Source organism: Lepidochelys olivacea (assembly GCF_965140295.1).
Source record: "Lepidochelys olivacea isolate rLepOli2 genome assembly, chromosome: 3".
Taxonomy (NCBI): Eukaryota; Metazoa; Chordata; order Testudines; family Cheloniidae; genus Lepidochelys; species Lepidochelys olivacea.
The window spans coordinates 55,412,582-55,439,252 of NC_140413.1; positions in this window are offsets into that span (position 1 = coordinate 55,412,582).

A 26,671-nucleotide genomic window follows, 5' to 3' on the forward strand; every position below is an offset into this window, starting at 1 on the left:
AGAGGGGTTCTCTATGTTTTTGAATCTAATTACCCTGTAAGATATATACCATCCTGATTTTACAGGGGGGATTTCTTTATTTCTATTTACTTCTATTTTTTTATTAAAAGTCTTCTTGTAAAACACTGAATGCTTTTTCATTGTTCTCAGATCCAAGGGTTTGGGTTTGTGGTCACCTATGCAAATTGGTGAGGCTTTTTATCCAACATTTCCCAGGAAAGGGGGGGTGCAAGTGTTGGGAGGATTGTTCATTGTTCTTAAGATCCAAGGGTCTGGGTCTGTAGTCACCTAGGCAAATTGGTGAGGCTTTTTACCAAACCTTGTCCAGGAAGTGGGGTGCAAGGTTTTGGGAAGTATTTTGGGGGGAAGGACGCGTCCAAACAGCTCTTCCCCAGTAACCAGTATTAGTTTGGTGGTGGTAGCGGCCTGTCCAAGGGGTAATATTTTGTACCTTGGGGAAGTTTTGACCTAAGCTGGTAAAGATAAGCTTAGGAGGTTTTTCATGCAGGTCCCCACATCTGTACCCTAGAGTTCAGAGTGGGGGAGGAACCTTGACAGGAGCCTTTAGAGAATTTTGTCGTCTCCCAGAGAATGCAGCATTTCTCCAGAAATCATCTCCAAGGAAAGACAGAGTCTTTTTAAGATGCCAGGTCAACTTCACAAATCCGCTGGTGGAAAGATTGCATGTGATAAGCATTGTAAAATGGTTTGGATTAAGTTTAATAACTCTCCATTGCTACAGAAAGCCAGCAAGACAAGCGAGCAGCTGATGAATTTAATAAGGTAAAAGATAGTGGTATGATTGGTCAGTAATTAAATTGCAGGTAACAGACAGACTGAGAAATCCAACAGACTTGTATAAGTGTATTTGCAACCAACAATTTGAATAAATGTCCATATTGCCATTTTTAAACTCAGATCATCTCATAGAGGGGTAATTGGGGATGAAGAGGTCATATTAGCACCAGCTATAAGCCCTTGTTGTGTGGAAACCCCAGGGAAGGATTATAGAAATAGGGGCTCCTCTTTACTACGGATAAAGCATATTTACAATAAAGTAGATAAAATATTTTTTAAAATACTGAATAAAGAGAACGTGCCCACATGCAGTGTAAACTTCTATTCCAACTATAATTTTTCCTCACAGGAAGGATATCCTAGCAGAGTCTGTTTACAGACTCAACTCTGTTTTATCTGAAAGCTCCTCAGCAAGAGCAAAGTTAAAAAAATGCAGTGTGATACTGGAAATTGATATGATTTGTTACACAGAATTGATATGTATTTTCTGATCATTTGCTTGAGTTACCATATACCATTGATTGCTTTGTGCATTGATAATTTTCTGTGTCCCATCTATTAATATCCATTGCATGAGTCTAATAAAATAATACTTTTTACGTATCTTTGACTTCCTTCCGAAGTTCTTAAACTGGTTATTTGGACTACAACTGATCCTATGTGTTAGCGGATATTGGGATATATATCCACATACTGAACAACGAGGCTAAAACAAAATATTGAATAGCTTCTCATTAAGTAAGTATCGTTCACTGTGTGCACTGAATGAGACAGAGGTCAAAGACTGTATTATAATACATATGCACCATTGGGTTGAATTAAGGTTGCACAGGCATTAATTGTGGCATTTGCTATCTTCTGAGTGCTTAATCTGACCTCCTTAATAATGTTTTTATTCATTTTTTGGTACATGATTTCCTAGGTCTTAAAAAAACAAACTGAAAAAAAGAAAAACCTCATCCAGTTGTGTCATATCCACCCCCAGATTGGTCATCATCAGTACTGAATCTTTTACATCCACTGCACATGCCCCTTGAGCTAACAGAGCAATTGGTAGGAGTAATAGATTGTCTTTCTCTATATGGAACAGCACTAGAGGGGGGTGAGACAGACACTTTGCCATGGGTTCCACAGATGTTTGCTAGCAGCAGAGGAATGGTGAGACTCAGAAATAGTGGATTTCATTTCAGGCTCTGAAGATGAATGTTCTCTAGTGGCCACAGACTATTCTGTACATTCCTTTCAAATTTAACCCTTTCTGCCCCATCCTCTTCAAACTGTCCTGTCCCAGTCCAGTCTTCTCCAAACCTGGCTCCTCATTCCAGTCCCATTTCCACACCTAGACAATCTCAGTCTCTACTTCTCAGGCTTCTCAACCCAGTCCCTGTCTTCTGGCACACGTAGTTCCCTTCTTCCTGGCTCCTCGTCCAGTCTGTCTGTTCCCCTTCTACCAGCCTCTATCTTCCCTTTTTCAATTGCCCACCCTCCCTTCTCGCCCATCTCCTCTGTCACCACTGACTGTCAGGATTGTCTGCACTACAATTAGACACCCATGGCTGGCCCATACCAGCTGACTCAGGCTCGTGGGGCTTGGGCTAAGGGGTTGTTTCATCGCAGTGTAGACTTGCGGGCTCAGACTGGAGCAGAGTTCTAGGACCCTGCAAGGTGGGAGCCCGGAAGTCTACACTGTAATCAAACAGACCTGCAGTACAAGCCCTGGGAGCCTGAGTCAGCTGGCATGGGCCAGTCCCCGGTTTCTATTTGCAGGATAGCCATACCCTCAGTCCTAGTCTATCTACCGAGACTCTTCATACAATCTCAGTCTTCCTCTATCATCTGGAATGCTAGTATCCAAAATAAAAATAAGGAAGGTACAGGACAGAAAGTTAAGGAACTTGGTACAAACTAGTGGGTTGGCTTTTAGTGACCTGTAAAGAATTTTGTAACTTGTAAAATCATCCTATAAATACTACTAGATATGTGTATTTTTGAACCAAAGCTTCAGTGTTAAGTGAACATATTATGAGAATTTGCTTGCTGGAAGGAAAGTATGTATGTCTCCTTCTTGTGTTCACAAAAAGTAAAGGAGTACTTGTGGCACCTTAGAGACTAACAAATTTATTTGAGCATAAGCTTTCGTGAGCTACAGCTCACTTCATCGGATGCATTCAGTGGAAAATACAGTGGGGAGATTTATATACACAGAGAACATGAAACAATCTCCCCACTGTATTTTCCACTGAATGCATCCGATGAAGTGAGCTGTAGCTCACGAAAGCTTATGCTCAAATAAATTTGTTAGTCTTTAAGGTGCCACAAGTACTCCTTTTCTTTTTGCGGATACAGACTAACACGGCTGCTACTCTGAATACTTCTTGTACTGTACTGTTTTGTCTTTGGATAATAAACTTTAAACTTAGCTAAGTTTGGTTATTTGTTCTCTTGAACCATTTTAAGAATCAAGCAAAAATGTAGTCAAACAGTTGGCTACAAATTTTAGTCAATATGACCTATCCAAGTACATAAGAATGGCCATACTGGGTCAGACCAAAGGTCCATCCAGCCCAGTATCCTGTCTACTGACAGTGGCCAATGGCAGGTGCCCCAGAGGGAGTGAACCTAGCAGGTAATGATCTAGTGATCTCTCTCCTGCCATCCATCTCCACCCTCTGACAAACAGAGGCTAAGGACATCATTTCTTACCTATCCTGGCTACTAGCCATTAACGGACTTAACCTCCATTAATTTATCCAGTTCTCTTTTAAACCCTCTTATAGTCCTAGCCTTCACAACCTCCTCAGGCAAGAAGTTCCACAGGTTGACTGTGTGCTGAGTGAAGAAGAACTTCCTTTTATTTATTTTAAACCTGCTGCCTATTAATTTCATTTGGTGGCCCCTAGTTCTTATATTATGGGAACAAGTAAATAACTTTTCCTTATTCACTTTCTCTACACCACTCATGATTTTATATACCTCTATCAAATCCCCCCTTAGTCTTCTCTTTTCCAAGCTGAAAAGTCCTAGCCTTTTTAATCTCTTCTCATATGGGACCCGTTCCAAACCCTTGATCATTTTAGTTGACCTTTTCTGAACCTTTTCTAATGCCAGTATATCTTTTTCTGAGATGAGGGGACCGCATCTGTATGCAGTATTCAAGATGTGGGTGAACCATGGATTTATATAAGGGCAATATGATATTCTCCATCTTATTCTCTATCCCTTTTTTAATGATTCCTAACATCCCGTTTTCTTTTTTGACTGCTGCTGCACACTGTGTGGACGTCTTCAGAGAACTATCTGCGATGACTCCAAGATCTTTCTCCTCATTAGTTGTAGCTAAATTAGCCCCCATTATATTGTATGTATAGTTGGGGTTATTTTTTCCAATGTGCATTACTTTACATTTGTCCACATTAAATTTCATTTGCCATTTTGTTGCCCAATCACTTAGTTTTGTGAGATCTTTTTGAAGTTCTTCACAGTCTGCTTTGGTCTTAACTATCTTGAGCAGTTTAGTATCATCTGCAAACTTTGCCACCTCACTGTTTACCCCTTTCTCGAGATCACTTATGAATAAGTGGAATAGGATTGGCCCTAGGACTGACCCTTGGGGAACACCACTAGTTACCCCTCTCCATTCTGAAAATTTACCATTTATTCCTACCCTTTGTTCCCTGTCTTTTATCCAGTTCTCAGTCCATGAAAGGATCTTCCCTGCAATGAAGTAGTTCAACATAGGTTGTGAACTGCTAAGATTCATAATGAATTGTTTGTGAATGATCAGCAGGCAAAGAATTATTTATGGTAGAAATTCAGGAATAAATCTAAATTAGACAGTACTGAGATCCATTCATGGACAGTTTGAATAGAAATAGGACATAATTCACAGAATACACGTATTTAGTGCAAAATATTTGATCAGCTCTAATAGAATGGTTAGACCATCCTTCTTGTAATTTAACTGCTTTCAGTGTCAGAGTGGCAATATCGGCGGAGTAGCTGGATAGAGTACAGAGCTATGTGATACTTCTTAGGGTACTGGACTGAGTTGACTGCTGGTCTAATCCGGTATAGTAGTCTGCATGAGCCCCAGAGAACTGAAACCCTTGCTTGTCCCACTCCTGAAGTAGTGTTGTGATGCCTTGAAGTATTTGAACCCAGTCTGATAAATCTATTATAGATTTCAACAATACAAAAATATAAGGCAAGGTTTTTATGAGTCCACAAAGGTAAAACAGATTCAAGGACAGAAATAAAACTGGCCTAATTCAGCAGATTTAAAAGAATTGTATCAGAAGTTCAGGGTAAATGTTTAACAGAGGACAAGATTAGCATGAAAGCTGTGTATATGTTCTCTGCAGAGAGCCTGTTACTTTCTAACAGAAATTCCAGTGCAGAAATGTGTTTTACTTAGATGGGAACAATACATGGCATCATTTAATTGTTTAGTTCTTGTTGGTCTGCAATCCTTAGCTACACAGATGTATCTTTATCTGCCAGTTTTACACTGTATCAGACATTACTTCCCAGTTTTTCCAATCCTTCACATTCCATTTCTGAAACATTAGAAAGGTTTTTTAAACTGATGATCAGTAACAGATGAATTGCATCTCACTGACGATTACTTAATGTTTTAATACAAGCTTTTAAAGCTGCAGGGGCGCGGTCAGTCCCAGAAGTGACAGGCCTATCACCAGGGCCCAGCCCCCCCCCCCCGGGATGACCCTGGTGATAGATATAACATTTCTCTGAGATATGGAGGCAGCAACCAAATACCTCTGACTAATACTCAAAAAGAACATTGAGGTTTACATAAAAATCAAATGGATAATGTCAGTGCTTAATTTGCAATGAAAAAGATGTCAGGGCTCAAGCAATTAGGTGCTGGAGCTCAAGCCAATTCTTTACATTCATACCTGATATAGCAAACCCCAGAGGTGCAGAGGCTATGAACTGTCAAGCCTAGAGGTGCCATGGCTCATCCCTGGCAAGCCCTGGCACAACTTAAGCACTGGTTGATGTGTCAAAGTACAGACAAAAAAGGCCCTTTGAAAACAACATGAAGATGTGTCTCTATACATTTCCATTTTAATAAATGATAGGAGGGTTTGGGGAGTGCTTTTCCTAGTGACGATATCCCAGAGGATTTTACAATAATAAGTCAGATGCCAGTGTTGTGTAGTGGCTATTTTGACAAACGCAGCAGCATTGTACACTCAAGCAGTAACTCATACACAGCTTTAGACATCACTTTTATTGTGAGATGGAATGTGTGCCAGGAAATCGGTGTTATTTCTCCCTTTCCCCGGCCCCGCCCCTCTTTTCAAAGGGTGTTCTGGGACCTCTGAATTTCCACTTGAATAATCACCAGAAACAGGCAGGGATCTGGTTGGTGCATCTCTCATCCCTTTTTTAAAGCACATTGGATTAAAACTTGGATGGGTTTCTAAAACTGTATCTCCAGTGAAGTGTGTCCGGGTAATATAATTGATGCCAATTATGCACTGTCTTCCCTCTCCTCAGCAGTTCCATTGATTTATTAATTTATTTTTAAAGTAGCTAACATAGTCATAGATTCCAAGGCCAGAAGTGACCAGTGTGATCATCTAGTCTGACTGCCTGTATAACACAAGCCACAGCACTTCCCTAGCACAATTCCTCTTTGAACTAGAGCATATCTTTTAGAAAAACATCCAGTCTTGATTTAAAAATTGATAGAGAATTCACCACAACCCTTGGTAAATTGTTCCAATGGTTAATTAACCTCACTGTTAAAAATGCATGCCTTATTTACAGTCTGAGTTTATTAGTGTCAACTTCCTGCCATTGAATTATGTTATACCTTTCTCTACTAGATTGAAGAGTCCTTTCTTGAATATTTGTATTTGTTCCAGCCCATCCAGGTCCTGCTCCCAACCCACTCCCAGGCCCTGCAGCAGACAGTCTACCACCTCTGGGTCCCGCTCTTGCCTCTGTTCCCTTACCCCAGACAGACATGAACTTATATGGGGGGGGGCGGAGTCCACCCTGTAATTGCAATGCGGGGGCACTAGTTCCCCCATCCTGCCTGCACCACCCAGTTTATCTAATAAGTTTTTAAGAACAGACAGAGATTCCATAATCTCCCTTGCAAGCCTATTCCAGTGTTTAACTATCTGTACAACTAGAAAGTTTATCCTAATATCTAACTTAAATCCATGAGTGGACATTATCTCACATACTCACTTTTCAATTCTGAAAGCAAGAGTTTTACACTATAAACCACAGTTCCAATCCATCTAGACTGGGAACACCATTAAAGAAGTAATCTGAGCCTACCTGAACCAGCCACACTGGACTCAGCTGAACCAAGATTGAACATGAGTTGAATGGATACCTCTATTCCAGTGGTTCCCAAACTTGTTCCGCCACTTGTGCAGGGAAAGCCCCTGGCGGGCCGGGCCAGTTTGTTTATCTGCCGCATCTGCAGGTTCGGCCGATCGCGGCTCCCAGTGGGCACAGTTCACTGCTCCAGGCCAATGGGAGCTGCTGGAAGCGGCGCAGGCTGAGGGATGTACTGGCCGCCACGTCCAGCAGCCCCCATTGGCCTGGAGCAGCGAACCACAGCCACTGGGAGCCGCGATCAACCGAACCTGCGGATGGGGCAGGTAAACAAACCGGCCTGGCCCACCAGGGGCTTTCCCTGAACAAGCGGCATGTCAAGGTTCCTTCCCCACTCTGAACTCTAGGGTACAGATGTGGGGACCTGCATGAAAGACCCCCTAAGCTTATTCTTACCAGCTTAGGTTAAAACTTCCCCAAGGTACAAACTTTTACCTTTTGTCCTTGGACCTTATGCTGCCACCACCAAGCGTGTTAAACAAAGAACAGGAAAAGAGCCCACTTGGAGACATCTTCCCCCCAGAATATCCTCCCAAGCCCTACACCCGCTTTCCTGGGGAAGACTTGATAAAAATCGTCACCAATTTCTATAGATGAACACAAATCCAAACCCTTGGATCTTAAGAACAATGAAAAAGCAATCAGGCTCTTAACAGAAGAATTTTAATTAAAGAAAAGGTAAAAGAATCACCTCTGTAATCAGGATGGTGAATATCTTACAGGGTAATTAGATTCAAAACATAGAGATTCCCTCTAGGCAAAACCTTAAGTTACAAAAAGACACAAAAACAGGAATATACATCCCATTTAGCACAACTTATTTACCAGCCATTTAAACAAAACAGAAATCTAACGCATATCTAGCTAGATTATTTACTAAGTTCTAAGACTCCATTCCTTTTCTGTTCCCAGCAAAAGCATCACACAGACAGACAGACCCTTTGTTTCCCCCCCCTCCAGATTTTAAATTGGTCATTTTGGTCAGGTGCCAGCAAGGTTATCTTAGCTTCTTAAACCTTTACAGGTGAAAGGACTTTGCCTCTGGCCCGGAGGGATTTTATAGCACTGTATGCAGAAAGGTGGTTACCCTTCCCTTTATATTTATGACACAGCGGAACAAGTTTGGGAACCAGTGCTCTATTCTATATGGGTTTTTGTACTACCCTCATTATCTTACTATCTGCGTGCCTGCCAATAGTGCAAGAAGAGACACCACTAACATCTGTCATGTGTGGTTCATTCCCCCATCTTCACCCCAGGAAATAATTGCATGTATAGTGCGGTAGTCTGTTCTGATAGAACAATGAGAAGTCCTTGTGGCACCTTAGAGACTAACAAATTTATTTGGGCATAAAGGTGTCACAGGGACTTCTCATTGTTTTTGCTGATACAGACCAACACGGCTACCACTCTGAAACCTGTTCTGATAGAGTTAGGGGAGTGATTTTTTGTAACTATATGCACTGGTCTGTGTTTATTTTAGAGAAGGCAGATCAAAGAAGTGCATCTTGTACTTGGAGTGAAAGGTGGTGAAGCTGTGATGGTCCTTAGTTCCTGGGGGAATTTCTTCCATAGTCTGAGACTGGCCCCTGAGAAATCTGTCTACTGCACAGATGAGCTTTACCCTTATGGTAGAAAGTTCCATTTTGCCTCTGGAGTGGAGTGGTCAACCATGGTCTTCATCCAGGAGCTTTAGTTCTTTTATATATCGTGAGCCAAGACCATGCCAGGAAGATAAGAACCAAGACTTGAACTTGACTCTGTATTCTATGGGAAACTAGTGCAGAAGGCAGAAGTTAGGTCTGATATGTTCACAATAGCCTGTGTTGCTGAGGAGATGTGATGCAGCATTTTGTATTAGTTGGCCTTTCCTAAGGGATCAGGCTTTGTGCCCAGGTATATTGCATTGCCATAGTCCCAGCGGTTCTCAAACAGTGGGTTTGGACCACAAAGTGGGTCGCAACCCTCTTTGAATGGGATCGCCAGGGATGGTTTAGACTTGCTGGGGTCCAGGGCTGAAGCCCAACCCCACATTGCCCAGGACTGAAGCCAAAGCCTGAGGGCTTCAGCCCTGGGTGGCTGGGCTCAGGTTGCAGGCCCCCTGTCTGGGGATGAAGCCCTTGAGCTTCAGCTTTGGCCCCCTGCCTGGAGTGGTGGGGCTCAGGCTTTGGCCTCCCCACCCGGGGCAGTGGGGCTCAGGCTTTGGTCCCCCCTCCAGGGGTCGTGAAGTAATTTTTGTTGTCAGAAGAGGGTTGCAGTGCAATGAAGTTTGGGAACCCTGCCATAGTCCAAATGAGAGGTAACAAAGGCATATATAACTGAGGCCAGTTCATCGCCCACCAGGATGGGAGAGTCTCCTATCCAACCAAAGATGGCAGAAAGCGTTATGCTAAGATGCTGCATCATAACACAAGTTTAGCAGGTGAGGCCAGCTGCATGAGGATGTGGCTGTACGTCTCCCTCTGAGTCACATAGGTGTCTTTAACATAGGTGGCAGGAAAGCAAGAAATCTCACATTGCTCACAGGTTTCCCCTCCCCACTTTTGTATTTGCTCCATTGTTTAACAGGGAATGATGTTGGATTTCCTAAGATGGTAGCTACCAGAATAGACCTTCTTTCACTTTTGTCAAAACTGGGTACCACATACATTTTTCCCTGCTCTCTGGTATCTGTCTGGTTCTCATTTTTTCCTAAATTAATTGCCAATGTTTCAGTAAATTCATAAGACAATATTCTTAAAACTTAGGACACCACCTATAATCTCTTAAATAATATAGGGTCATGGATCATAGTATTAACTTAGATATACTATTCAAAGGGAACCAATGCACTGTTTTTCTTTTTACAATCATCTGCACTAGTCCAATGTATAATCATAATGACATGTAGGATACTCTGTCTCTAACAGAAGTTATAGATTGAACCCACAGAAAAACAAAAAGTTACCTACCAGCTAAATGATAAAGCATGTCAACATATTCAATTAATGTCAGTCCAATGATAACCGATGTGATTTAAAATGTCATTCTTTAGGAGGACTAGAAAGATTGTTGTAATTAATCATCTGAAATAAAATACATGTTCTAGAAACTATTTGAAGGCCAACTATTTAACAGTATGTTTTTGCAATCATTGGACAAAGGATTATGGTATATTATAAACAGCTAAGTTATTTTGTTGTTAGAGAGTTGCCATGCTTTACAACCAGAGGTTACTATCTTTCAGGAGAGTGTGAAGTCATGTCTATGCACCCAGGGCTCAGTGCTACATTCCTTGCACATCCAAAGCTATCAGTGAAGGTACAGTGAGTCAGTGCCTTCATTTACACTGGTGTAGGGCTGGAGTAGCCATTAAAATCTCCGGAACTGCTGTCACTTGACACCAGCATAAATAAAAGCAGAATTTGGAACAGTATTTAATTCCGTTATATTTGTAAAGCACTTTGGAATCCTCTGGGATGATAAGCACCATGAAAAACAGTTGAAGTTAAAGTATTAGTAATTATTGCTGCATCCATTTTCAGAGTACAACTCAGTGAGCATACCCTGCAAAGTGCTTTAGAATGGTATGTCCAGATCACCAGCTACATTCAAGAGAGATACAGCAGAAGCTCAGCTCAGGAATGGTAGGGAATAAAGACAGCCTTTGTGTTCCCCCAATGGAGTTACGCTGTGGGACTAGCCCAGTGCTAAGTCAGTCTGGTTATGAGAAGTCAGCCTGGGACTGGGCCACCTTTACTTCCCAAACCTTGAGCTGCCCTGTGCACTTCTTGACTATAATTAAGGCCTGGGGTTTACTTTTTACATAGTTTTATAGTGAGGGCTCACTAAATTGTTACTTTGGAAATGTATTAATCAACTACTGCTATAACTTACATGTTTCCATTTCAGGCTGCTGTAGGTGAGGCCAGCTGCTAGTGGCCTCCAGAAAGCGACATGGGAGCCAGAACTCTACAGGGAAACACTAGCTGTGCCAGCTTGCCCCATCCATGCTCTTTACACACCGCAGAGAAGGAGGAAGCCTTGAATCTTTATGTAAGTTAATGACTTCCATCTGGGCATGTTCAACTTATTGTTGAAAGGCTGTACTGGTAAAACAATCATTGCTAATCTTTGGCCTGTAGACAAAAAATCTGACCATGAATCATATGAGTGAGTGAAGGCATAACCACATCTGCAAATGTGTCTCCACATCCCTACATATTCATGTAATTTCACATCTGATATTGTATACAACAGTTTTCTTTAAGACACTCAGATGCATGTGTTGAATATATCACCTGGCCAAAATAACTTCCCCGTTGTTTTTTTTTCAATATAATTCTATCTACCTTATTTTTTTGTTTTGAATCTTTGTATTTTCTCTCTTCCTTTCCTGTTTCCTCCCTATTGACATCTCTTTCTTTATTTAGGTTCTCATTGTGCTCTTTCATCTCTCTTGATTGTTTATTTTATTTTTTTCTGCTTGCTCTCTCTCCCCGTTTCATTGCCAGAATTGTTAAGTAGGGGCACTCAGTCACTCATCTATGGCTCCCTTGTCAATTTCAATGGACCCAGCAGTTGCTCAAGCTTGCAGTATCAAGTTGCTAGGCAACATGTTCATTTGCACAGCTTGATTTTAAAAAAAAATTGGAGGGGCAAACTTTTGTTGCATTGCAACCATTTTTAACATTTTGTGTTATATAATTCCCTCCACTTCAAAATAAAGGATAATGTTGTTGAGGGGAGTAAAGAAGCAAAGCACTACTGTGGTTCAGAGATAGTGAAATTTGTCTGCATGGATGCGTATGTTAGGATATTGATATTCAGGCCTTTCTGTAAAGGCCTATACTCTAAGAATTTAGGTGTATTCTTATCACTTGGCTAGTTATAGAGGTATAAAAGAAAGAATCAAAATCACTGTCTGCTGGTGTAAGGGCCTTCTCTTATTGTGACAGTCCGAGGCCCTGTTCTTAGGCTAAGGCCTTTGGCTAAGCAGCAGAGGCAGCCATAAACTGGGAAGCGACCGGTCACATCCTCGCATTCCAAACTAGTCACATTGAAATAAGGTGCTATTGGGCTGTTAGGAATACAATCCTGTCCTGATAATGCCTATCGCCTCCAGAGAAAGGGAAGTGCCTAGAAGATGCAAAAGGAAACTTAGTTTGATAGCATCCTGTCTGGCAAGAACTCACTTATCAATAGATGTAGTTGTGAAATTCTCACTTCTGTATGGTTTTGTCATTATAGTTCCCACTTTGCTATTGTTTATTTGCATGGTCTCTGTCTGGTTCTGTGAGTGTTTCTGTCTGCTGTATAATTAATTTTGCTGGGTGTAAACTAATTAAGGTGGTGGGATATAACTGGTTACATAATCATGTTACAATATGTTAGGATTGGTTAGTTAAATTTCAGGAAAATGATCAGTTAAGGTATAGCTAAGCAGAACTCAAGTTTTACTATATAGTCTGCAGTCAATCAGGAAGTGGGTGGGTGTGGGAAATGGGAACAGGGAATGGTGGTGGGGAATTGGAATCATGTTTTGCTAAGGGAGGGAATGGGAATGGAATGGGGGTGAGGAAATTGGAATCATGTTTTGCTAAGGGCGGGGGGGAATGGGAACAGGGACAGAGGTACGGCTTTGTGGTGTCAGAGCTGGAAAGGGGGACACTAAGGAAGGAACCTGGAATCATGCTTGCTGGAAGTTCACCCCAATAAAAATCTAATTGTTTGCACCTTTGGACTTCGGGTATTGTTCTCTGTTCATGCGAGAAGGGCCAGGGAATCATAGAATCATAGAATATCAGGGTTGGAAGGGACCCCAGAAGGTCATCTAGTCCAACCCCCTGCTCGAAGCAGGACCAATTCCCAGTTAAATCATCCCAGCCAGAGCTTTGTCAAGCCTGACCTTAAAAACCTCTAAGGAAGGAGATTCTACCACCTCCCTAGGTAACGTATTCCAGTGTTTCACCACCCTCTTAGTGAAAAAGTTTTTCCTAATATCCAATCTAAACCTCCCCCACTGCAACTTGAGACCATTACTCCTCGTTCTGTCATCTGCTACCATTGAGAACAGTCTAGAGCCATCCTCTTTGGAACCCCCTTTCAGGTAGTTGAAAGCAGCTATCAAATCCCCCCTCATTCTTCTCTTCTGCAGGCTAAACAATCCCAGCTCCCTCAGCCTCTCCTCATAACTCATGTGTTCCAGTCCCCTAATCATTTTTGTTGCCCTTCGCTGGACTCTCTCCAATTTATCCACATCCTTCTTGAAGTGTGGGGCCCAAAACTGGATACAGTACTCCAGATGAGGCCTCACCAATGTCGAATAGAGGGGAACGATCACGTCCCTCGATCTGCTCGCTATGCCCCTACTTATACATCCCAAAATGCCATTGGCCTTCTTGGCAACAAGGGCACACTGCTGACTCATATCCAGCTTCTCGTCCACTGTCACCCCTAGGTCCTTTTCTGCAGAACTGCTGCCTAGCCATTCGGTCCCTAGTCTGTAGCTGTGCATTGGGTTCTTCCGTCCTAAGTGCAGGACCCTGCACTTATCCTTATTGAACCTCATCAGATTTCTTTTGGCCCAATCCTCCAATTTGTCTAGGTCTTTCTGTATCCTATCCCTGCCCTCCAGCGTATCTACCACTCCTCCCAGTTTAGTATCATCCGCAAATTTGCTGAGAGTGCAATCCACACCATCCTCCAGATCATTTATGAAGATATTGAACAAAACCGACCCCAGGACCGACCCTTGGGGTACTCCACTTGATACTGGCTGCCAACTAGATATGGAGCCATTGATCACTACCCGTTGAGCCCAACGTAAGTAAGTGGGTGAAGGAATAAGCCCCCTAACAGTGTACATATGAAAAATCTGACAGGTATAACACTCAGCCCTCTCCCTTGTGACTCAGTATCCAGATTAAGTTCTATGTGAAAAGCTTTCTAAGTCTTCACTTTCTTTACGAAGTGACTGGAGGCAGGGGATTAAAACTAGTTTTAGTCAGAAGCTAGAGAAACAGTGGGAATATTAATGTTCTAATTAAAAGAGAAAAATCTAATATGTCCAGTGAAGTCTCTCTGTAGAGCAGTCACTGAAAGTAGAATTAAAAATGGCTGTAATAGCTTGATACTAGAGCAAATGCCTTTTTACAGCTTTATTTTTCAAAAATCATTATAGCAGAGCTGTAGCTCCACTATAGGGAAGGCACTTTCAGTTTATACAATTATTTATAATGGGAAACGCTAAGTGGCAAAGATCAAAGGACTGTGAGTTGGGAGTGTGAGTTCTAATCCTGGCTCTTCAACACACTTTCTGTGTGATAGTGGATGAATCATTTAACCTCCATGCCCTTTCTCCTCATGTAGAATTGGGATAACATTCCAACCCTTATCTTACAGGGGAGCTGCAAATAATTTTTTCTAGAACATCTGTTGATCTTTGGATAGAATGTGATACATAAATAATAAGTATCTTTTCAAGTATTTATAACTTGGCTAAAAAAAATAAAATCCTCTCAGGTTCAAACATGGCACATTTGCTCTCAGGCTGGAAGAGAGTATATTTAGCCATTTCCTCCCCTGCCCCCTTATAAGATTGAAAAATTCTAAGAATTGAACTGGCTTTAGCGTTCATGAAAGGTGCCAGCTGGAAAGCCTTGATGACTGAAATCCTCTATCCATAGAACAGATATAGCACAGGTAGCAGTAATGCAGATGTGACATTGCACTCCATATGATTTTATGCAAATATGTTAATAAGTGTGAATATAATGTAACTGGAATATGCTTCATGCAAAAGGTGTCTTGTAAGGTATCATTACAAAGCTTATAATCTACTGAGTGCGGTGATCATATTTGTATGTATGTATCATTCTTATATCTGAAACTAGAAATATGAAACATAACTCTGAGGTCCTACTGTAATTATGCAAAGTGTGGCCCATTAATGGTGGCTTGGAATCTTGATGGCTCCCATTAACCAGGACAATTGTCTGTAGATGGTTCTGTTGACTTGCAAGCCTTCCTTTGAGTCAGGCCAGGAAGAATGAAGGCTTGGGGTCTTATAGGACATGTGACCATGTCACCTGGTACTTGAATCCATCTTAAACCTGATGCTTTTCCATTTAGAAAGAGGGTGAGGACCCAGAGAGACAAAAGAGTTCTGCCTTGTGCCAAAGCTATAAAAGGGGGTGGAACAGAACAAAGGCATCTGCAGTCATGAGAAATCCCCTAGCTACCACCTGAGCTGGAACAAGGATTGTACCAGGGGAAAGGATTGGGCCCAGAGTAGAAAGGAGTCTAGTCTGTGAAAGAAGCTTATTGAAACATCTCTGAGGGTGAGATTTCATCTGTAATCAGTTTCTTAATGTATTAGGCTTAGACTTGCGTGTTTTTGTTTTATTTTACTTGGTAATTTACTTTGTTCTCTCTGTCATTACTTGGAACCACTTAAATCCTACTTTTTATATTTAATAAAATCACTTTTTGCTCATTAATTTACCCAGAGTAAGTAAGCAATTCCTGGGGGAGCAAACAGCTGTGCATCTCTCTATCAGTGTTATAGAGAGTGGACAATTTATGAGTTTACCCTGTATAAGCTTTATACAGAGTAAACAGATTTATTTGGGGTTTGGATCCCATTGGGAACTTGGTGTCTGGGTGCTAGAGACAGGAGCACTTCTTAAACTGTTTTCAGTTAAGCCTGCAGCTTGTGAGGAACGTGGTTCAGACCTGGGTCTGTGTTTGTAGCAGGGTAGCGTGCCTGGCTCAACAAGACAGGGTACTGAAGTCCCAAGCTGCCAGGGAAAACGAGCTCAGAGGTAGTCTCAGCATATCAGGTGGCAGTCCCAAGTGGGTTTCTGTGACCCAGCCGTCACAGCAGGATTCCTCACAATCATAGAATCATAGGACTGAAAGAGAGCTTGAGAGGTTTTCTAATCCAGTCCCCTGAACTCTAGGCAAAGTTAAGTATTATCTAGGCATCCCTGACAGGTGTTTGTCCCAGTGCCAATCATTAAGCCTAACATGTAGGAACCACTCCTAGTGATGATTGGCAGGTTGCTTTCTATGCTCACATGTGCCCCTATTCAGTAAGGAATTTAGCATATTCCTAATTTTAAACAAATGAGTAGTCCCACTGGGGCCAAGGGGGCTATCACCTGCTTAAAGTTGGACAAGTGTGTCAGGGCCCTGGTGAGGATCAGATTCTGTCAGTTAGGATTTATAGAATCCTAGAAATGTAGGGCTGGAAAGGACCTCGACAGGTCATCCCATCCAGCCTCCTGCATTGAGCAGGAACAAGCATACCTAGACCATCCCTGACAGGTGTTTGTCTAACCGTTTTTTTTAAAACGGTGATGGAGATTCCACAGTTTCCTGTGGAAGACTATTTCAGAGTTTAACTACCCTGATAGATTTTCCTTATATGTAACCTAAATCTCCCTTGCTGCAGAATAAGCAGCTTACTTCTTTTCCTACCTTCAGTGGACATGAAGAAGAATCGGTCACCATCCTCTTTGTAACAGCCCTTAGCATATTTGAAGACTGTTACCAGGTTTTCCCTGAGTCTTCTTTTCACAAGACTAAACATGGCCAGTTTTTTTAAAGCTTTCCTCATCGTTCCGATTTTATAAACCTTTTATCATTTTTGATTCTCTCCACTAGATTCTCTCCAATTTGTCCACATCTTTCTTAAAAAGTGGTGCATAGAACTGGAAACAGAACTCCAGCTGAAGCCTCGCCAGTGCTGAGTAGAGTGGGGCAATTATCTCCCATTTCTTACATAGAGGGCACTCCTATTTATACACCCCAGACTATTTGCCTTTTTTTGCAACTGCATCACATTTTTGGCTCATATTCCATTTGTGATCCACTAGAGCATCCCAATCCTCTTCAGCAGTACTACTGCCTTCCCAGTTATTCCCCATTTTGTATTTTTGCATCGGATTTTTCCTTCCTAAGAGTGTACATTGCACTTATTTTTATTGACTTTCATCTGCTGATTTCAGACCAGTTCTCCAGCTTGTCAAGGTCCATTTGAATTCTGATCCTGCCCTCCAAAATGCTAGCTGGGTGTCATCTGCAAATTTTATAAGCACACTGTCCACTCCATTATCCAAGTTATTAATGAAAATGTTAACTCACACCAGCCCCAGGATTGATCCCCGCAGGCCTCCACTAGATACATTCCCCAGTTTGACAGTGAACCATTGATAACTACTCTGAGTATGTGTTCTTTCAATCAGTTTTGCACGTTATAATAATTTCATCAAGACCCCATTTCATCACTACACCTTATAGTAGTTTCATCAAGACCCCATTTCCCTAGTAGATTTACTCCATCTAGGAAAAATTCAGCCTTTACCCAAATATTGAGGGAAGTCCCTTGCCCCCCATGAGAAATAGAACTATGCTTGTCTTGGCTGCTGTGAAAACCTACTGAAAATTGGTGTGGAACCCCTACTCCACAGATCAGCTGCAGTGATGTGAAGGCTGGCTCTGCCCTGGGAGCCCCAAATGCCTCTGACTGGGCAGACTGGAGAAGCTGGCCTCTTCATCTCTCACAACCTAGACTAGCTAGAGAGCTGGTAGGCAATCCTGCCCCTTCTTCCTGCTGCCAGCTCCCCTCCGGCTAGAACAGGGGAATGATATACAAGAAGGAACTGCATGGGCTGCAGAAGACAGCACATACTTCTGTGGGAACACAGCAGGCCAATAGATCTTAGAGCTAGGGGACAGGCCTAGAGAGCAGCCTGAGTTGTGGTCTCTATGAGCTGTTCCCAGATTATGAATAGAGCACTGCCCAATGGGAAGGAACTGCACTAATCCAGGACTAAGGAGCTGAGGCTGGAGAGGCAGTAAAGGCTGTCACTGATGGAGGCAAAGTTCTTTTTAGGACTCTTGGGCTTACATTGTACTGCTATTGACTGTTCTTAGCAAAGATAGCACATGTTAATAAAAGTGTTTGGGGAGATGTGTGTGATAGAGTGAATTCTGCATGAATTCCTGCCCCCAGAAAAGTGGTAAGAGTTGGGAAGAACCTAGCAACCGCACATGGATATGCTAGGGACAAAGTTAATTGTTGCTTTCCTTACAGAGTGAACACTACCATCCACTCTTAAACTGGCAATAGCATGGCCCATTCTCAAGAAATCAACGCTTAATGCTAAGACTCTTGTCCTCTGCTCCAGTTTCAAACCTCTAACTTAAAGGAGAAATAATTCTTTAGGACAGTAAAAGGGAGTATAAGTAGGAGTAACTGGGTCAAATGAAAGAAACAAAAATCTAGAAATACCAGGAAAATATTCCTGATGGTAAGACCTATTTGGCTGTGGAATAACATCTCTAGGAAAATGATAGAGCACCATATTTTGAGGGATGGAACATTTAAAACCAAACTGTACAAAACTTCAGTAGGGAACAAGCCTGCACTTGCATGGAGATGGGCTAAGACTTTGCCCAATACAGTATAACTTCTGATTCTACAACATTTCCCTAGAATGTAAAAAATAACGAATTTTTCACCTGAAACAATAAATGCCATGGTACGTTTTCTCAATATAAATCAGAGTAGACTACAGTCAAAAAGAAATAGCAATATATATCAACAGCAACTTCAAGCCTTCCAGCTTTGATTTATTCATGGTTACTCCAGACTGCAGCTGCACTAGAAGATGCAAATTGCTACCTTACATTGCATTTCCAGCTTTCAAAGCACCATGTGTGTTCCATCAATGTTTAGTTACTGCCTCAAGCAGGAAAATAGAATATAGGCATTTAAAGAGGCCATATCTGATGGCTGCATTAAAATCTCTCTTCTTTTTTCTGTCTTACAATAATTATTTTTATTGCAATAAATTAAAGCTGTGTCAGCCAATGAGTTTTTCAATGACTGCCCATTAATTACGGATATTTGTCAAAAATTGATGACTTCAAGCCACTGATAAAATAGTTTTAGTAGTTTGTTAGTATTTATTATTTGTATTGTGATTGCTCCAATCTCTTTCCAAGCATATAGGAAGAAACATTCCCTGCCCCCAAAGAGCTTGCAATCTTTAAAGGGACAAGATAAACAAACAAAAAGTTTGGGAATATATTATTGCAATATATATACTGCTCTTATAGGGCCAAATCCCCCAGTCCTTCCATAGTAAGCCTAAACATAACTGCTTAAGAACCTCAAACCATTTCCAGGTTCTCAATCCCACATTGGTCACTTGGGCAAAGCCTTTTAAATTTAACTTTAAGCAGGGACCAGGATTTCACCATAGATGACAAAAATAAATGGCAAACCTATTTTATAAGCTAGTCAGATGTGACTGTTCAGTCATCTTTGCAAGTTTATATCCATTACACCCTTTCTAACTCCCTGTCTAAACAGAAGAAAGCTACACTACGTGAAAACAAAGAGAGGGTACACTGTTCCAAATACACTGGCTGGAAAAAGCTAAGGAAGTTATTGATCAAGGGTGTCAATTCTCATCGTCTGAGAATGTGGAGTTATTTCTAGAAAGAGCAAGTCATTTAAAATCTGCTGTGGTTTATCAGACACATGGTTCTATACAGGTTGGTGTCCGTGCCAAATGTAACATCTCTGTAACATCACAAAGGGCTTGCAGTCTAAAAGCAAGTGTAGAAATAAGCGGGCTTGAATGATAAACCTATCACAGTGAGAGCTGCTGATGAGTGCAATGGAGAACTGAGACTTATTACACTTGATCTATATCATCATGGATTGCCTTAATAACCAGTTCCGTAAATCAGTTCAAAAACTCTTGGAAAATAAGTCATGCTCATCAAATTGTTACAGGAATAATGGTATGTTTATTTACAAACTATGCGGGATGCAAGGATTCTCACGGAGACTCTCCCATCATCTGTCAGAAACACTCCAGAGGCAGAACAGAGAATATCTCTTTAAAGTCACAACAAACTGACTTCTCTAATGCTGCTAGGTTTTTTCCCCCTTTATCCCCTGCTAGTCCAGCCTGTCTATTTATTAACCACCATTATCCAAATCTTAAATCAGGCTGCAGGATACTTAGGATTCAGCCAATTTGTTAGCAACTGGGCTTGCCTTCGGTCATAAACCTTTATCTCCAAGTCAGACTTTGATATATGAATCAACAAGTCTGGGAGACCAAAGCTCAATTCAGAGTGATGTTTGAACACTTAGAAGTGAGGCTATTCCATTTATGCGCCTTTGAGATTAAGATACCGTTAGGCTCTGAAACATACTGCTTATCTAAAACCTTAGTTACTGAGTTAATGCCCCATTACATTTAAGTTTTTAAACCCAAAATTTATAGATACGATTCCTGTGCCAACAATAACTTTTTTGCTCCTTGCTGGTATACATTATGGACATAATCCTGTCCTCAAGTAGTTTCCATGGGAGTTCTGGAGGCTTCTACAGATACTTTAGGGCCACTTTGAGGCAGCTTTCTATTTGACCAACCAATGTCTCTCTTTTTGGAGGGGTGCAGTCTGAGACTCTGCCCCACCCACTGCCACATCTGGTCCTTGAAGAATGATAAAAGAAGTGGCAGTGAGCATGTGCATTGCTTTTCAAGAAGAGTACTTATACTATACTATTCAGGGTCTTTTATCCTGCCCATCACTGGAATCTGAGCTCCTTCACATCCATCAAGCTAACAATCCCCCCACAGGTAAATAGGGAAGAGAAGAGAGAGAGAGACATTCATAGGGTGCAGATTACTGTTCTTAAACAGCTGGGGACCAGTCCCTGGCTCACTCCACTCAGCCCCCATTAGAAGCCATGAAAATGTTTAGCTAACATCCTATGGATGCAATGACTCCCTCTTTACACAGTCCTATCAGGAGGAAAAAATTATGGGTAGAGCTCTGGAGAAGCTTGTTTATAGTTCATTCCCTCCCATCCAAGTAGCTGCACATGCCTGGCCATCAAGTAAGTGTGGGTTCCCTTCTTCCTCCCTTATGCACTTGGCTGCCCTTCCTCAAGGTTGATCCATTCCACATCCAGCATTCTGCAGCTTTTGGGGGCTTATGCTCCTAAAACAAGTGATATGGGGTGCTGGGGAGTGTTCAGGCAGCTCCTTAAGACCATGCAGGAAGGAAGAACTGACAGGGAGGGGGTTTAGTTCACTTAAAGAGGGGTGGAAGTACAGGGACTTTGGAGTTGCTTTGAAGTTACTAGTGCTGAATGGAAGAAATGATCCCCTTTGGATCAGTGTGGAAGGAAGATATTTTCATTTTTCGCTCCCTCCATACAATCCATGACTCTTCATCCTCTTGTCAGGCAGCAAGAAAGGTTCTGGGGGAAGAGATGCATGTACAAGGGATGGGAGAGCAGTGAAAGCAGATGGGGAATCTTTTGGAGATAAAAATGGAGCCTTACAACCTGATGTTAGGTAAATATCACAAGAAGAGTTCCTACCTAAGATAGGTCCTATCAAAATTGGAACCAAAATGTGGTTTTAAGTGCTTTGATTTTGGCTGGAACTAGAAACATTAGAGATCTATGTGGCCTGCTACCTCCTCCTCACCCAGGCCCAAATGCAGGAGTTGCAGGTTTGTGGCCTTGGCTCCGTCCCATTTGTATTCAAGTGATTTCCAAACCATATTTAATTCTCGGTAAACTGATTTGGCTTCCATTAGTAATTAAATGACTAAGAATGATTTTTTTTTTAAATCTGGGCACATTTCTTGGCTGCTGCAAAGGCATTAGAGGGAATACAAGGGCATAACGTATTATTTGTACGTAAATCCTGTCTAAGCAGTTACTCTCTTTTTCAAATTTCTCACAGAGTAAGGGATTTTAAAGACAAAATGGGCATTTCAACACAAAAGGACATTCCCACCAGATTAAAATGACCTTAATAGAAGATCACATTGAGGTCTATTTATCTGACGGTGCCTCTTTAAAGGAAAAAAGTCTAATGCTATTAAACAGGAACACATTAGCTCATTGCTTAGATCAGCTTTTGTTGACTCTTTATTGACATTTTCCATCACCCACAGCTTCATTATCCAATTGGCAGAGTTCCTGTTATTTCCCTCACTCCTTATGGGATTTCAGATAATTTTTATACCTCAATTAATATATCTTCCCATAATGGAAGCCATCCTCTTTCTGCACCAGCTGAAGAGCCTTAAAAGTGTACTGGCAAAAATACATGCCCATCTGTAGTAATTACCAAATGCACTGAGTGCAGGCCAGGTAGTCACATGGGGGGACGGGGGGTTATGGGGAGGAGGGCTGGGGAGGGGTTGTTATTTTTATTTCTCTTTATTGAATAGTGCTTGACCAACAGTAGCATAATATCAGGAATATTAAAAAGTAACTGAGGACCAATACTGACATACAATTGTAGGGTAAGTGAGCATTCTTCTAATCATTGGAACAAATAAAGAGGAAGAAATCTTTCATTGGAGTGTAGTCTTGTTAAGGCAAGACTGGTGTGACTCAGAGTTCCTCTCCCAGCCCTACCACAGACTCCCTGTGTGACTTTGCCCAAGCAATAGAAAAATAATGCTTCTTTTCTTCCACCCATTGTCACATCTATTTAGATTGTAAGCTCTTTAGGACAGGTGTGCCAGTGTGTAAAAAGACCAGAGCTGGGACATGTACATATGCATACATGTATGTATAAAGCCAATACTATGATGGGGCACTGATCTCAGGTAAGGCCTTTTAGGAGCTCCTGTTTAACAAAAAAACCCGTTAATGACTAATCTAAGCCTGACACTGCAAAGAGACAGTTCAAACCTAAGAAACTAGTTTTTACAGCTATTATCCCTGCCAGACCACCAAAGAGTTGAACTTTATTTCTTGAAATATATTTATTATTAAGGAAATATAATCAGAGGCACCGCTGTTGGGTAGTAACAAGTATGGATAAGAAAAACAATTATAATTTTAATATCAAAGACATGGTAGAGATACAATATTGTGGGAAATGCCTAAATATATCCCATTGGTGATGACAATAAGAGCAGTGGATCCACTAAATCCACCAATCTATCCAATCCCACTCAGTATGTACCACACAGTCACCCATTCTTTTGGGCCAGACAAGTGAAATGCATACAGAGTAGATACACTACAAAGTCACTCAGCAGTTACAGGACAATTCAGGTTTCAGAGTAGCAGCCGTGTTAGTCTGTTTTCGCAAAAAGAAAAGGAGTACTTGTGGCACCTTAGAGACTAACCAATTTATTTGAGCATAAGCTTTCAGGAGCTACAGCTCACTTCATCGGATGCATAAAGTGGAAAATGCAGTGAGGATGTTTTATACACACAGACCATGAAAAACTGCTTACTAAGCTATGCTCTTTAGTTAGTTAGTTTTCAGTCTTCTATAAACTCAGCTTCACAGGTTTTCCCATCCAAAGAACATTTAAGCAGAAGAACATACAATATACAAAGAAAACTGTGGTTAAAGGAGCAGCACTTATTCCTACCTGACCACACAGGATTTGATCAATCATGTGACCAACATACCTTAAAGTCCCTTTGCCCATTTTCCCACTAGACACAAATCCTCAGATGCCTCCACCTTCTACTGATGGTCCTTTTATCATGCCTGGAACATCAACAAATTTGGATAGTCCCAGACCTTGAGTAGCAGAGCAATCCTAGGAAAAGAGATCTTGCAGAGAATGCTCTGCCAAAAGCCCCCCTCTGTCTCATGAGCGGGATCAAACTCAGAGGTCTCTGCTGATTTTAACTGTGGCAGAATGTGACATTATGGAGAAGCAGTCACTCAGGTAGGCAGGTCTCAAGCCATTGGTGCTTTATAACTCAGAATCAGTACCTTAAACTTTCCTGGAAACCAACAGGCATCCAATACAGATCTTGGAGCATTGGTAAGATGTGTCCACAACTGAGTGGTGCTGCTTAGTGAGCATGGTTAAGTTCTGGCACAGATTTGAAGTATTGCACCACCCATAATGCACTGCAGTAATGCAATCCTGAGCAACAAATTCATGGATCATGGTAGCCAGACCCACATCTGCAAACAATGTCCAGAATCTCCTGGCCAAGTTGAAATGATAAAAAGCTGACCAGGACACTGCTGCAAGGTGACCATCCAACAGAAAATGGGTCTCCAGCCATAAGCACTGACTCCGTGGGTGCTCCAGTGCTGGAGCACTGACAGGGAAAAAATGGTGGTTGCTAAGAACCCATTGGCAGCCCCCCTATCAGCACCTTCCCCTCCCCCCAGGCAGGCCCTGCTGATCAGCACCTTCTCCTCCCTCCCTGCACCTTCCACCTGCCACAATCAACTGTTTTGCGGCATGCAGGAGGCTGCGGGGGAAGGGAGGAGGAGCAAGGAGACAGCACATGCAGGGGAGGGGGTGGGATGGGAAGAGGTAGGGAGGGTCTGTGGCCTTGAGGGAAGGGAGGAGCGGGGGCAGGGCCTGGGGCAGAGCCGGAGGTGGAGCCCTGGCACAATGGAAAGTCGGCGCTTGTGGCTCCAGCACTACCCACAGATTGAACATTCAAAAAACAAATGGCGGGCAAAATCCTTCAAGAAAAGGATGAAATCTCAGCATCTCTCTAGCTGTTGCTTTTCCTAACCTATCAGCATCACTTTGTTACCCAGGGTTTTCAGAACCCCCTGCAGGGACAACTTAACTATTTCACTCCAGCGGTGTCAGGAATAAATCAATAGGAACACAGCAATTCTGTCTGATCAAGGATTAAATGCAAGTAAGCATGCTCTTGACTAACACTGCAGTTTATTAGAGTTAAGTCTGTCCCCTTCTCCCATTCTGATTAGCAGAAACTGTAGCTTGCTTCTGAAAGCCTGTCTTCAAATTAACCCTTAGTTATGTGGTGTTCTATTTCATTAATTCAGGGTGGCTGAATGCACATAATATGGTTGCAATTGGCTTGATCATATTCTGGGGGGTCTACACATGCCTCAAATCCAGGGCAGCATTCCCCTCCTTAAAGGCCATATATCTAGTATAAAGGCCTTTACATATACATAATGAGTTCAGTGAGTCACTTTTGAAGGCCCAGCATTAGGCTCAAGGCTCTTGACCGAGACTAAACAAGAATCTTCTCGCTGGTACTCTCCAGTTTCACCCCTGACTTTGCCTCATTAAGGACCAGACATCATGTACTTATCTTTGAGGAGTACCCATGGTCTATAAAACAGCTGGCTTTGCAACCAATCGATCTTCCTTCGAATCCAACATGTCAGTACTAGGAGCACAACAACCAGTGCCACCTAAAACATTAGAATCATCACAATTGAATGTAAGGCCAGATGAAAATCCCCAGTGCCATGGGGGACCATCCCAACAATGACTCCCACCAGTTTTGTTCTGAATCTCTGCTAACCCTCTCAATCACTTTTAATCTCATGAGAAGCATGGTGGATGGCAACTTCTGTATGCCTCCTGCCCGGCAACTTGCAAATAATTCCTTAAATAGGAATGCTCAAACAACATTTTTACAACAATCAAATTCATTTTCTGTCTTATTTCTAAACGTGTACCTTAGGGCTGCAAGGTATTTGTGGTGCATTCATATTCAATCCCACATTCTTCTAAGTAGGCTCCCAATTTTACTGTCTTCCACTCCTGGTTCTCTTTTGCTACCCATACCCTGGAATCCATGGGCTCCATCGCTGTTTGATTAATGTTAAGGCCCATGGCTACAATGGAAAACCCACCTTATTTCTGCTTGTAACATTAGTGCATCAAATACAGTGATTTCTCCAAATCCTTTATCATAGGTAAAATTTATCATTTTCCACCAGGATTGCAAATCTCTCTGTCTGGGTGGAATTTTTCCAAATAATGCTCCTGATTTCCAGTGGGAGTATCCTACTCATACCATCTCAAATCATGTTCTTTACCACATCAATAATCCACATCTGCATTTGCATGCATGCCAGGGCCAAGGAAACTTTACCCTGAGGGGGTACCAACAGCCTGCAAGAGGTGGAGGTGGTCCTTTTCTTGGGATTGCTCTCATATCTCTAAAACCTGTGCTGCACCATTCTGTATGCAGATTAGCTGATCTAAAAATACCCTCAAGGGCATTGCTAATTCCTTTAGGCGTTGACCCATGCATTCATTTTATTCACTACCACCTCCTCATTCATACTATTTCATTGTCTTTACTGTACATCCAGACACTGACCATAATTCAACTTACTCTTTACCTTCATCTCTACATGCTTATTCACATTGGTTTGAACCACATATGTGCCAATCAAATCAATTACACGTGGTTCCAGAATTCACACTTCTATATCTTTTAACTATTTTACCAAAACACTGTCCTATTATTAAAACATCCTTTATCCCTGTTACAAATTTCTTGAGGAGCCTGTGGCCTCCCAAATACAAGGCAAAAGAGCCTCCCATTCCCTTCCTGGTGTCCTTATCTGTAGTCTTGCCTCCCCCAAACTTTCCTGCCCAATGTTAGGGTTTAAAAGGGTGTGTTTCAGCCTAAAATGAATGGTCTTTTCTCCTGATGCTGTTCACTTGGGGATGTCAGTTCATA